We start from the raw sequence: 13,602 nt of genomic DNA on the forward strand, positions 1-13,602 counted from the left end.
GAAAGTAAAGTTTATCTGTAATGTTTTATTTATTTAAATATATCTGAAGCAGATATGACAAAATGCTAACACTCATTCATTCTGAGCAGTATATATGCAGTTATTTGGTCGTTGTTTTAGATTCTTCTTTGAGTTTCTAAATTTTTTAGATCCTTCAAAATTAAAAAATAAGACAGAAACAACAAAATAAACTTGCAAATGATAAATTTATAATAATAAATTTGAAAAAAATGGAGAAATAGAAATTAATACTGTAAATAGCAATTTCTCTGTATACAAGCCATAATAAATTAGCAGAAATAATGATAGAAAAATCCCCTTGAAAAAATTAAAAGCATAACATAAATGTTACCCTTGTACAGTCTATACAGATAAACATATAAAGGGTCAGATTCCACACAGCTAGTAAGTATAAGAGGTACTGAAGTAATAAAAATTATTTTAAAGCTACAATAATATTTAAACTTTGTAACTAGGACAGAGTCAGTCTACAAAATATGGAAAATACATAAATCCCAAAGAGAATCAATCTATCTATATCATCTATATCTATATCTATATCTATATCTATATATCTATATATAGATATATGACAATTTATACATATTAAATGTGACATCACAGAATAGTGGAAATAATTATTCAATATTTGTTATTGTGAAAAAAGGGAAAGGGAAAACAGTTTAGAAGATTACCTCACACCACACACCAGAAACTCCAGAAATATTAAACAACTAAACATAAGCAATAAAAATGGGAAAAAATCCACTTAAGCACTTATCTAATTTGGGTGGAGAAAAACTTCTTACATGTGAGTTCATCAGAAAAAAATACAAATAGAAAGATATATATAATTACATAAACGTTAATTTGTGCATAAAAGTTCATTTAAAACAGAAACTTCCATATATGCCACAGAAGAAAGGCTTAGTGTCTATTAAATGTATATGTTATCTATACAAATGAATAAGAAACATAGAAGTTCTCAATAGAAAAATGTATACAGGTCATGAATATATGTTCATAGGAAGGAGGCAAAAGTGACTGAGAAACACGAGAAAGTATTCATGCTCAGCATAATAAAAGAAACAAATTAAAACAGCAAAGATATCATTTGCCTCTACCATACTGGCAGATTTTTTAAAAATGACAATAGCCAGTACTGATAAAGGTATATGAGGAGAAATTGTCCATCTTATACAGTGAGACAACTTCACACATACCTCAAGAGCCTTTAAAAATTTAATCCTTAGGTCCAATAATGACTCTTATAAAAACTCATCTTAAGAAAACCATTCACTCAACAAATATCTAGTAAGGATCTACAATGTGTCATACATTGCCATAGGTACTAGTAGATGCAATAGTGAATACAAAACAAAGAAAAATCTCCGTGCTCAAGGTGCTTACATTTTAATACGAGGATCTGGACAACAAATTAATAAAATACCTTGGCTATTAGGTTATGATGAAGACCAAGGAGAAAAAAATAAAGCAAGGAAAGAGAAAAGTGAGTGTTAGAGGAGAAGGGTTTACATTTTTATGGATAGTTGTTATAGGAGACCGTACCAAGGTAACATTTGCATTAAGACCTAAAAGAGTGAGGTTCAAAGAAGCAAAGATTTATGTATAAAGGGCTATTCATGATAACTTATGATTGGCAATAATTTAAATGGTCAATATGGGATTTGTTAAATAATCATAGTAGGTACAAATTATGCAACTGAAAATTATGAATCCATTAAAAATTGTTTGAAGGCTGGTGAATTACATGGTAAAATGGTCACAGTATAAAACCAATGGAGAAGCCAAATATAAAATAGTACATATATGGTATGATCCCAATTATGCAAACATGGGAACACATCTGGAAGGAAGCAGAGCAAATTGTCTTTGGACTAGGTATTTACAGGTGATATGTGTTTTCTCTCCATTTTTAAAATTTTCTATTATGAGGCTGTTTCATTTTTATGAATAGAAAGAAATTAGAAGTAGATATGACAGTCTTAAAGTTGATTAATAAATGTACAAAATTTTTAAATGGTGGTGCCAATCAACCATGCCTAGAGTACTGGGTCCAGGTTTGGACATTATGTATTAAGGGTGATACTATCTTTAAACTTTTAAATGGATAATTACAGGGAAAGGAAATAGAAATTAGTCAGCATTACTATTGTTCCGAGGAGCAACCAATGGGTTGGTTTCAGAAGACAGATTTCACGTCAATATGAAGAAGTACTTGCTAACAATCACAGTTATCAGGTGGTATTAACCAACCTTTCTGGCAACTATTCACACTGAAAATAGATGACCATATGTATTGGTTGATAAGATTGCTGTTATATGATTGGTTAGGACCCTGCTATTTCTGAGCTCCTCTTATACTATTTAAAAGAGTTATTTTATGCTATGATCATTTACATAATTCCACCCCCACCTATCTCCCCTTCCCTTCCCTTCAAAAAAATCTATGTAATACTTGATTCCTTTTAGGAAATTATTTTTAAACAGAAAAGAGTACCCTTCAAAATATACATCCTGGAGATTTTTATTCTTCCTTCTGTGTAGAGTGAAGAGACATTTTGTACAAATATCAATACCTTTAAAATCATATTTTAAGTATAAAAAATATTTTTCTATTACCGACCAATATTTCCCTTGACCATATATCTTCCCCCTAGGAAGAGACTGTCCAGACCACTCCATTTCAGAAGATGAGATAATCACCTTGCCTCTACTCCATAGTATCCTGCACCATTTTCTTTTCAGTGCCCTTATTCATTTTAAAACCAAAAGTGGTGAAAATATCACCCAGTACTCAGAGTTACTACAGATTTTAGAACACAGTCAGTTCTTTTCTTAGCTTTTATGGCAGTGGTGATTTCAGCAATCTTAGTAATAGAATAAGGAAAGGGCATTCCTGTGATCTCTTCCAAGCCCTATGAATACTTTCACCAAAATTAGCAACCTTCAGAATTCCATATAAAATCTTTAGTGTTGCTTAAATAAATGACTGGCCTGAAATATCAAGGACTGGACCATGAGAGTGTAGTAAAGAACAGAGCATAAACTATAGAACTTTACTGCTAGTAGGGTCTTTATAAATCATCTGGATGTAGTCCAACCGTACTCATTTTACAGCGATGGAAAAAGAAGTTCAAATAAGTAATTTGTCACAGGAAACTGTAAGCATCCAAACCCAGAGTAGAATCTAGACCAGGTTATCTGAAATCTCATTATTATATGAAATATTTTTAATATCTAATTCTTCATATTTTTTTTCTTATCAAGCATCTTTTTCTACCCTGTTGAATTGGGAGTATAAAGAAGATCTGGAAAGAGTGCTGACTCATTGAGAATTTCAGTTAAGCAATATAACATATAACCTGGTTTCAAGTAATCCTGTGCTTTTGTGGACTTGAGGCTGGAGGGAATCTTACCTTTCCTTACAGCACTATTATCTGCCTAACAACAGCAAAATGAATATGAGCATCCAGTCTTAACAGTTAGTAAGCACCGTGAGCATCATAGTGGGGAGGACTATTAGAATCTGGGTGTTATTTATCAGTACAAAATTCTACTGAAAAGTCTAATAATCTTGGCGACACATTCCTTCTTTATTATTATTATTATTATTTTTAATGTTTTATTTATTTATGAGAAGAAAGAGCATGAGAGGGATAGCAGCAGAGAGAGAGGGAGACACAGAATCCAAAGCAGGCTCCAGGCTCTGACGCAGTGCAGAACTCTGACGCAGTGCTTGAACTCATGAACTGCGAGATCATGACCTGAGCTGAAGTCGGATGCTTAACCAACTAAGTCACCCAGGTGCCCCCTGACCACACATTCCTTCTTAAAGCAGTATATTTTCCTCTATACACCTATCACAATGTACAACTATATAATTTAATAGTTTGTAGAATAAGGGCTATCTCACTACCTAAACCACGGGCCCCAAAGTGGCAACAACCATGTTTATTTTGCTCATCATTATATTCTCCATGTTCAGTGAATGGTATGTATTCAATAAATATTTATCCAACCAATGGATGAGGCCTCTCCTCTCTTGGCTCTTTCAAAATACTGTATTCTCCTAATGTTCCTTCCACATATCTGCCCTCTCCTCTGTAGCCTTTGTTTTTTTATTTTTGTTTTCCCATATCGTACAGCATAAGCATTACCCTGAGAAGAGATCTCTGGATCTCTTCTTTCTACTTCAAGTATTTCCTCTATATCAATGACTCTCAAAACAGTTGACTTCTTTTGAGAGCTCCAATTCCACATTTCTTTCAACTGTATCTAGTACATTTTGCTAGACTGTGTGACCTCAGTCAAATCAAGTCACTCCCATCTCAAGATCAATTAGCTCATCCATAAAATGAGGGAGTTGCCTCTCTACTGCATATAGGAGAATGTTCTAATTCTCCAAGCTAGCATTTAATATCATTTACAGTCAAGCTTTCTACGGATGTTGCCAAATACTTCTCACATACTTTTACCATATGTTTTACTCCAACACAACTGAGATCCTCACTGTTCCTAATACATATCCTCTGCTTTTCTGGCATCTTCCTAGAACACCTTTCCCATCCCCCAAACTCTGCATCTCCAAAGTTTGCCTAATCTTTGAAGTGCAATTCAAACACCACTTCTGGGAAGGTGTCTTTGATCTCCTTGATCTCCTTTGCCTCTCTTTAATGTGTGTGGATTTCATCCTCCTAGTATTATAGTTGTTTATTTATTCTCTCTCTTACTTGGCCCTGTCATCTTGGAGGGCAAGGGCTATTCCTAAATCAGCCTGTATCCCACATTGCCTTTGGTTCATAGCACTTAGTAACCTTATACTGAATGGATTCAGTTTAGGTCATATCAGTCATCCTGCTTAAAAAGCCTTTAATCAGTCCCTGCATTTCTGGAAAATCCTTACAATGTCCCACTTCGACCACACCAGCTTTTGTTCAATTTGTCAAATTCACTATGCATCTCAGGGCTCTCATGCACGTTCTTTTCTTCATCTACAAAACTGCTCCAACCCCATAATCCCAACCCAACCCTATGTTTCTACACACCCTTAATATTACTTCATCAAGGAAGCTTTTCTTAAACCCCAAGCTAGATCAGTTTTTTCTGTTATATACCTTCATAACCCCACCTTCATACTTTTCCTTCATAGCATTTATTACTAACTGAAATAACAGTTGTGTGAGTATCTGATTTATGGCTACTTCACCATCAAACTGTAAGCTCCAAGTAAGCAAGGGCCTTGTTTGTTTTCTCACCCTTGTATCATCTGCATTGTGCTTAATCACATCACTGAACAAATAACCATTTAACCCACTGAATTAATGAACAAGTGGTTTAAATGTAAAGACTTGGGACTTAGAGTGCACAAAATCTTTGCCTGGCTTGATATAATTCCTTTAAAGTAAAATTGGGATGCCAGGTAAACTGGCCTTATAGCCACCATTAGAAATTTATACAATAGGATAAACAATGTTTCCCCAGTTCTGGAAGGAAACCAAAATTTCCTTTCTTTAATGAATGTATAGCTCCAAAAGGCATAACTAACACCAAGTGCCTGCTCATCCACTTAACATTTATTAAAAACCTACTCTATACCACACACTAGGCTAGTGGCTGATAGTACAATAAACTGGAGTGACACAGCCCTCTACTTGCTTGGAATATATAGTCTCAGAGTGGCATTTATGGAAGCTTTTTAAAAAAATCCTTTTTGACAGTCACAGCATCTAAGTAATGCTACTTTGTAAGGATATTAAGTTCTCCATCAAAGGAGACATTTAACCTGAGGGTGAAAGTGGTAGCAGAGTCACACAGCAGAAGCGTGCTGGGCCCATAACCTCAGGGTGAAAAATAATTTGCCAAAAATGATTTAGAAATTATAACTGGGCCCAATCTGGGCCTCTTAAATTAGCAGTAGCCTAGACCAGTGCTGTTCAAAGTGTGATCTGCCGATCAATGCCTGTCTGCAAACTTTTATTGCCAAGCAGCAATGACCTAGGTGCAGAAATTGAGAATAAGTACTTATAAAATATTATAGAAATTTAAAGATAATTCTTATGTTTGTTGAATCTACTAATAAAAATGTGAGCTTATATTTTGTTTCTCTTTTCTTTCATATTCTAATAACCCATAATGTATTTTACTAAAGTAGCAGTCTGTCATGGATTGGAAAATTTTTAAAAACTGGTCTTTCAACAAGGTAGTTTGAAAACCACTGGAACAGCAGATTCAGGCTTACATGGCAGTTTGTCAATATGGAAAATCTCAGGTTGTATCCCAGACCCTCTGAGTTAGAATTAGCATTTTAACAAAATCCGCAGGAGATTCATTTGCACATAAAAGTTTGAGAAACACTGCCCTGGATGATTTCTGAAGCCCTTAGAACCCTGACATTTTATAATTTACTTCAGTTAGAGAAGTATAGAGCTGAAAGACCTTTGGTGATACAATCCACCTCATCATTTTTAGATGGAAAAACTGAGGTCCATGGAGAGGGACTCATGTGTCCAAGGTAATTGGCAAATTAGCAGAGCTAGGAATAGAATCAAGTTTCCTAACACCCAGATCAGTTTTAGAACACTAGATGCTCACTCCTATTCCACCCAATCCCACTCTGTGGGATTCCATCAGTGATGTCATTGTTTCTGAAATACTTTCTGATACAAGAATTTATTCTTCTACCTTCTATATATTGTGTGGACCTTGAATCTCCACTATTTCAAGTGTCTCCTTTTTGATAATTGCTCTTAACCCCTGTTCTCAAATCTTCCCATATGCCTATTGTTTGGCTGCTATTTGGACATTCTGGGGCTTCAGAAGGACTAGTACTAAACTGATTTTTGGTCTTTAGGGAAAAAAGAGAGATTCTTTATTCCCATGAGTCCACTTGATACCAAATAGCAAGCTTTTCCAAGGAAGAGAGCATACACTATCAAGGCTGCTTTAGAAAGCTCAGTGTTCTCACTGTGTGGCTGACAAGAGAATGGGATACTGGGCCATATTAATAAAAGTCTAGCTTCCAAAATGAGGCAAATGATGATCCTTTAGTTGCAGTCTTATCAGATCTGAGGCCTGAGGGAAGAGGTATGATTGCTGTCTTCAACTAAGAAGAAGCAAATTTGTTGCAGCTAGTCCCAAAGAACCTATGAATACAAGTTACAGGGAGACAGACCCTGGCTTATAATGGGAGCTACATTCTGGCAATCAGAATTATTCAAAGATAAAAAAGAAGCCATCTAATGAGCTTTCTGTCACTGCAGGGAGATCAAATAGAAATAAGTCAATGAATTGAATGCTTAGGAAAAATTCAAGAACTTGGTGGAGAAGCAAAGCTTAATGATCTTCCAGTTCCAAGGTTTTAATAATCTAAAAATTTCAGGGCAAGGTGACTCTAAGCTCTCAGAAAATAAGGGTAAGATCTAGTCCTGAAAAAAAGCAGTCTTTTGCTGAATGTGAGATGGATGAGGCTACAACAGTGGAAAAGTGAAGTCTTTCCAGGTATCCTTTTCAAAGGAAAGCAGGCTGGCCAAGGAAAACCTCTTAGGCAGCTCCTCCAGGAAACCCAGGTGAGAGTTCCACAATGACCAGCCACTATGCCCCACTCTAAGTTCCTGTTACTCTACACAAAGGTTAGGCTACTACTTTCCTTTTTTTTTTTTTTTTTCTGCCAAGCAGTACCCTTCCTACCACACGTCCACTTGCCTAACCGACAAAGGTGCAAAATTTTCCCCAAGGAGGCAGTAGGGCTTAATGGTCAAGACCAAGCATTTTGGAACCAGGTTGCCTGTGTTTTAATCCCCAGCTGGGACATTTAATTACTCCGTAACCTTGGACACGTTATTCAATCTGTGCTTCAGTTTCCTCATCAGTAAACCAAGGATAATAGTAGTATCTGCTTCATAGTGTTGATATAAGAATACACATTAGACCCTAAGCCTAAGATCCAAAACATACCAAGCACTCAGCAATGTTAGCAATTAGTATGTTGATGTAATAATTGCTACCAAGGGCATGGCAGTGTTGCTAACTGAAAAAGCTCCCATCAAGCAACTAGACCCCTTCTCCTAGCAGTTCAGAGGGGATATATTACAAGACCTTCAGCCAGTCCTTGCATAGCTCCAGACATCCAGAACCTGCTGATCCTCAATAAACCATACATTTCACACCAGGAATTCTGGCTTCTCACCCTGCTCTAAATCCAAAAGCCACCCCTCCCCCAGTTCTCCTGCCTATGCCATCCTCAGCCACAATTAGAGAAGCAGCAAACTGGGAAGGCAATTCCAGACAAACCATCAGGTGTTTCTTCCCTCTCAAGGACACTGCTGGACTTAATACCATGATACCTGCCAGTGGGATGGGGTAGGGTATCTAAATCCCTGGTCTGGCATGTCTGCTTTACTACCTAGGATGGAGAGACGGCAAGCAATGGGGCTCCCCACTGGGAAGCAAGAAAAGCCTCCCAAGTTTGTTAAGGAACTCAGGCCCAACCCCACAATGAACCCCTTAAAGGAAGGGGGGAGGTCTCAACCTGCTTTCAAAGGAAGCAGTTATTTACAACTTTCTACTCACTTGCATCTGCGAAAGGTAATAGGGAGATGGAGAAAAGGGCTGCATGGTATTCTCCTCTTTCTCAATTCCAGCAATGAGAAACAGCTGCAGAGAAAGAGTTAAAGGAGGAAGGAAGCTCCAGCCATTACCCCATCCCCGTGCCTTGGGCTGTCTGGGGGGTCATGACAGTGCTGTCTGCTCTGGCTAAGGGACACTGGGTGGCTTTCTGCAGCAGCTGCCAGGCCCCCCAAGCAATTTGCAAGGTCAAGGCTGACCTGTTTCCAAAAAGGAACAAAACAATTCACTGACAATGAAGCAAATCGCGCATACACCACATCGCAACCCCCCTCCCCAAATCAGGTTTTACCCCAGTGCCTCCCTGCCCAGATGCCAACTCTGGGCTTCCACCAGCCCCACTGGGAAACCCAGGATAGCATCACAGCTGCAGATCATGTCTCAGCCTCCCCGGCCAACCCAAGGAGACTCTCAGTACGGGGGAGAGATGCTATCGCTAAAGGAGACCTGAGCTTGGGGGAGGGGGAAGGAGGGACATCTGTGTTCCTTACCAAGCGCCACAATCACTTCCCCGAAGCGGAGAGAAGAGAAGAATGAATGAATTGAAACAAGTTGGAGGTTGAGTCCTCACGGAGCTCGGCTTCCTCTTCTCTTTCTCTGGGTCTTTCTCCTGGTCCCTCTCTCGTCTCTCTGGTTTGCTCGCTAGCTTGCGCGCGCTCACGCTCTCCCTCTCCCTCCCTCTCCTCCCCCTCTCCCTCTCTCTCTTTCTCCCGCCTCTCCCTATCTCTTCTCTATTCCCTCCTCCCCTCCCCCTTTGCTGGCTTTAGATTCACCATTGCCTAGTGCTGAGCACGCGGCTGTGCCGGGGCTCTGAATACAGTGCTGCAAGGCTTTGGATCTGCGGTTGTTTCAAGAAAGACTAAAGTAGTATTTTATTATTTAATGTTTCCAGCAGAAAAAATAGAGGGAAGCTCAGAAGAAAGGGTAGGAGCAGAGGAACCAAGGGGAAGAGAAAGAGAACAAAATGGTAAGAGCACTGAATAGGAGGATAAAGGAAGTATGGATTACCATGCTGATGTGTAATGCTTGCTAGCTGCTCCAAGACGGAAAATAAATGGTCTGTCTCCCTTATATCCCTATGGGTGTGCCTTCTTAGCTTAGGCTCCAAATAAAGGTTTCACAATCCTGTCTGTTCACATTCCATCTCTGAGGACAATAACAGCTAAACAAAATTACATCAAGGAGGTTGTCATGCCCCCTCCACTCAAAAGAAAGGGTTCAGCCACATTGATCCCCTAATGACCTAACTGCCACCTCCACCCCCAACCAAGTAGAAGTGTGAACCCAGCTCAGAATTGTCAGTTGGAGCTTCCCTCCAGGCAAAACAGACAAGCAGCAGAACCACAATGTTTTCCTTTCAAAAACCTCAGAAGGGAATATAGCTATAGGGAAGTGTGTAAGCCCACATCTGAGTTTGCCCATGGGAGAATAGGACAGAGAAGAGAAGAAGATTAGTAAACTCAAAATATAAAAGAATTGTGTTCCCTTTGGGGGAAAAAACTGGGCAAAGTACAATAACAATGGAACAGAGGGTAGAAGGAGACCTAGGCTAAGAATAAAATAAAGGAACTTAGGTTTGAGTCCTGCCTCTCAAAATTGCTCCACTGTATCTTTGACAAGTCACTTGTTTAATCTGGCTCTCATCTTCAATGGTAAAATGAATGGTGATAGATGTAGATAATCTTGAAAGATGCTTTGACACCTAACAATCTAGGCTTTAGAAAGGAAAAATCCCAAGTGATGAAGACATCTGTTAATAGTGAAAAATACACTGCCAAATTTCAAATGTTCTCCCAAGATGGGTCCCCAAATGGGACCCCAAATCACACTAACATGACATTCCATTTTGAATGTTTTAAGGGCAATATGAAAATGAGCATATGTGTAAAAAGTTGCTCCTATCCTACATATAATAATTAGCATAAAAGTACTGACCTCAATGACTGAGGTGTGGTAGGCATTTAAAAATTTTCCCACAGTGGGCTATTTTTATCCCCCTACCCAAAATTCCCAATACTCTACTCTTGTCCAGTGAGGAACATGTGCTCCACTTCAACTGTATACTTCTTCTAAAACATATACCCATATACTGAGTATACAGAGAGACAGGGATCCATAGGCTCAGAGTCACTGAGTTAAAAGGACCCAGAAAGATAACCAACTCATTATGCAGAAACAGAAACTGGCCTGCAGGAAAAAATATAGCTCATATAATCTCATAGTGAATCAGTGACAAAATCAAGCACCTAGTCTGCTGGTCCCAGATACAGTATTTTTGTCCACCAAAGCAACATGTAAGCTGTACATAAAGCAAGTGTATTTGTTTGCATAAGTGTCTGTTGGATTTGATGGATTAACAAAATGGCAAAAAAAATGCTATGAACTGGCATAAGGCTGCGATGTTATTTCCTAGGTCTGCCATAACAAATAACAATAAATTTGGTGGCTTAAAACAACAACAAAAAATTTTGTCTCACAGTTCTGGAGGCATGAAGTCTGACATAAAAGAGGTGGCAGGGCCACATTTCCCCCAAAGGCTCTAGAGGAGACTTTTTCCTTGCTAACTCCAGCTTCTGGTAGCTCCTGAAATTCCTTGGCTTGTAGAAGAATCACTCTAATCTCTGCCTCATTCTTCTAATTGTCTTCTCCTCTGTGTCTCTGTATGACCAGATTTCCCCATATTTTTTGTTATAAATAAATGAGTCATTGGATTAAGGTCCACCCTAAATCCAGAATGATTTCATCTTGAGATCTTTAATTACTTCTGCAAAGATCACATGTCCAAATAAGATCAAATCCTTAGACTCTGGGTGGACAAAAATTTGGGGGACATGCTATTCAACCCACTACAGTGGCCAACTTTTTTTGTGTGAAATAAATATACTAAACAAATAAACCATCTATGATATCATTTTTAAAGAAAAGATATTTTGATAAAAATAAGCTAGATGAAGATAATCTCATAATAAAAGCTATTATTTAAATCACATAATTTTAGCTTTGTGTAAAAATAATAGCATTTTAATAAATATTCCCCATCCACTGCAAACCACCAAAAAATTTTACTAGGACCACTTCTAGTAGTGATGGAGCAGTTTTTATCAAGCAGATAATAACAATAAACTCTGGACAAAAATAAACAAAACAACAATCTGAATGCATTGGAAAGTGATCATAAGTAGACATAAATTGGGAAAGAGTTGATGATGGAAGGTTGACAATCATAAAAAAGGTACAATACCATGTGAATTTGCATTTTCTAAGAAATTTTTGCTCCATGAGGCAGGCTCCAGGCCAAAACAGTAACTAAAACTTACAGAAACTACAAGTGTTGCAGCTGTTAAATGTTTAACAACTGGTTCTTCAGGAAAAAATAAAAGCCTGATTTATAACATTTCCCAATTTCCTTAGTGTAAATATTCCCACCATGGCCAATTCCATCAACATGAAGTTGGGAAGAGATGTGCACAGTTGGCTCTCACAAATCAGTGCCATTCAGCTACCATTCAACTGCTCATAGTCCTAGTGGCTTGAAGAACCAGAACACAAAATTCAAGATAACCACTGAAGTTGGAGTGTGATGAGAGAAATTCATGAATTGAGAGAACAACACCGTGGGAGACCCCAATTCTGTGTATAAATTTCCCAACCAAATCTCTGGTGGAACCATAAATTATGCATGTGGGGACAGATTCCAAAGAGCCTAAAAAAGCTGAAAGAGTTAAACTGTTTTCAGTGTTGTCCACCACAGGGAGAGTTTAGAGTTTCAGTTCAGTTAACTACCTACTGGAAAAAAAAAAAACTTTACAGAGAAATAAAGGAATATAGAGATCCTACAATATATCAGGCACAAAGTTCAGGGTACACTCCAAAATTACTAGGGAAAAAACACACACAAGGAAACAGGAAAATGTCATTTATACTCAAGAGAAAATACAATAGTCCTAAGAAGGACCAGATGTTGGAATTAGCAGAAAAGAATTTTAAGTCATCATAACTACACTAATGGACATAAAAGAAAATACATTTTAACAAAAGAACAAGTAGAAAATCATATCAGAGATATAGAAACAATTAAAAAGAATCAGATGTAAATTATATAACTGAAAATTAAAATATCTGAAATAAAATTAACTGGGTGGGCTTAAAGCAGAGTGGAAATGAGAGAATAAAGAGTAAGTTAACCTGAAGACAAATTAATAAATATTATTCAATCTTAAGTACAGAGAAAGAAAAGATTGAAAAAGATTAACAGAGCCTCAGTGATCTGTTGGATAATATCAAAGTTCTTACATACATGTAATTGGAGTCCCAGAAGGCAAAGAACAAAAGAAGAGGGGGAAAAATTTGAAAAATAATGCCTAAGATATTTCTAAATATAATGAAATGTAAATTTACAGATTCAAGGAACTCAGTAAGCCCCTCACTGAGCAGGATACCACACCCAGATAAATCAGTCACACTACTCAAAATCAAATATAAAGAGAAAATCTTGAGACAATCCAGAAAAAAATAACATACTGAGGAACAACAATACGATTGACTGTTAACCTCTCATCAGAAAAAAAAAGATATCTTTAAAGTGATAAAATGGAAGAAAATATCTATCAATACAGAATTTTACATCCATCAAAAATATCCTTTATGAATAGAGGCAAAATAATGATATTTTCAGATAAATGAGCATTAGGACAATTTGTCACCAGCATATTTATAGTATCAGAAATATTAAAGGAAATTCTTAAGTCTGAAGGGGAATAATACCAGATGAAAATCTGCATATTCAGAAAGGAATGAAGAACATTAAAAATGGCAATGTGTGGATAAATAAAATAATTTATCTTAATTTACTTGCTCTATACATGAGCACTTAAAGAAAATGTTATAACATTGGAATGTACAGTAAATAATGCAGATAGACATAATACAGTTGACAACTGTAACATGAAAGAGGGG

General features: G+C 37.3%; 1 protein-coding gene across 1 annotated transcript in view; it reads right to left on the reverse strand.

Moving 5' to 3' along the window:
- GABRA3 (gamma-aminobutyric acid type A receptor subunit alpha3) overlaps positions 1-9,242 on the reverse strand; it is a 349,260-nt gene extending 340,018 nt beyond the window's left edge. Inside the window, exon 1 of the mRNA XM_047843032.1 lies at positions 9,138-9,242. The gene's annotated coding sequence lies outside the window, so the exon portion shown is untranslated. The remainder of the gene's footprint in view (positions 1-9,137) is intronic.
- Positions 9,243-13,602: the final 4,360 nt, after the last annotated feature.

The sequence above is a fragment of the Prionailurus viverrinus genome, chromosome X (genome assembly GCF_022837055.1).
Source record: "Prionailurus viverrinus isolate Anna chromosome X, UM_Priviv_1.0, whole genome shotgun sequence".
In the NCBI taxonomy this organism is placed as follows: Eukaryota; Metazoa; Chordata; class Mammalia; order Carnivora; family Felidae; genus Prionailurus; species Prionailurus viverrinus.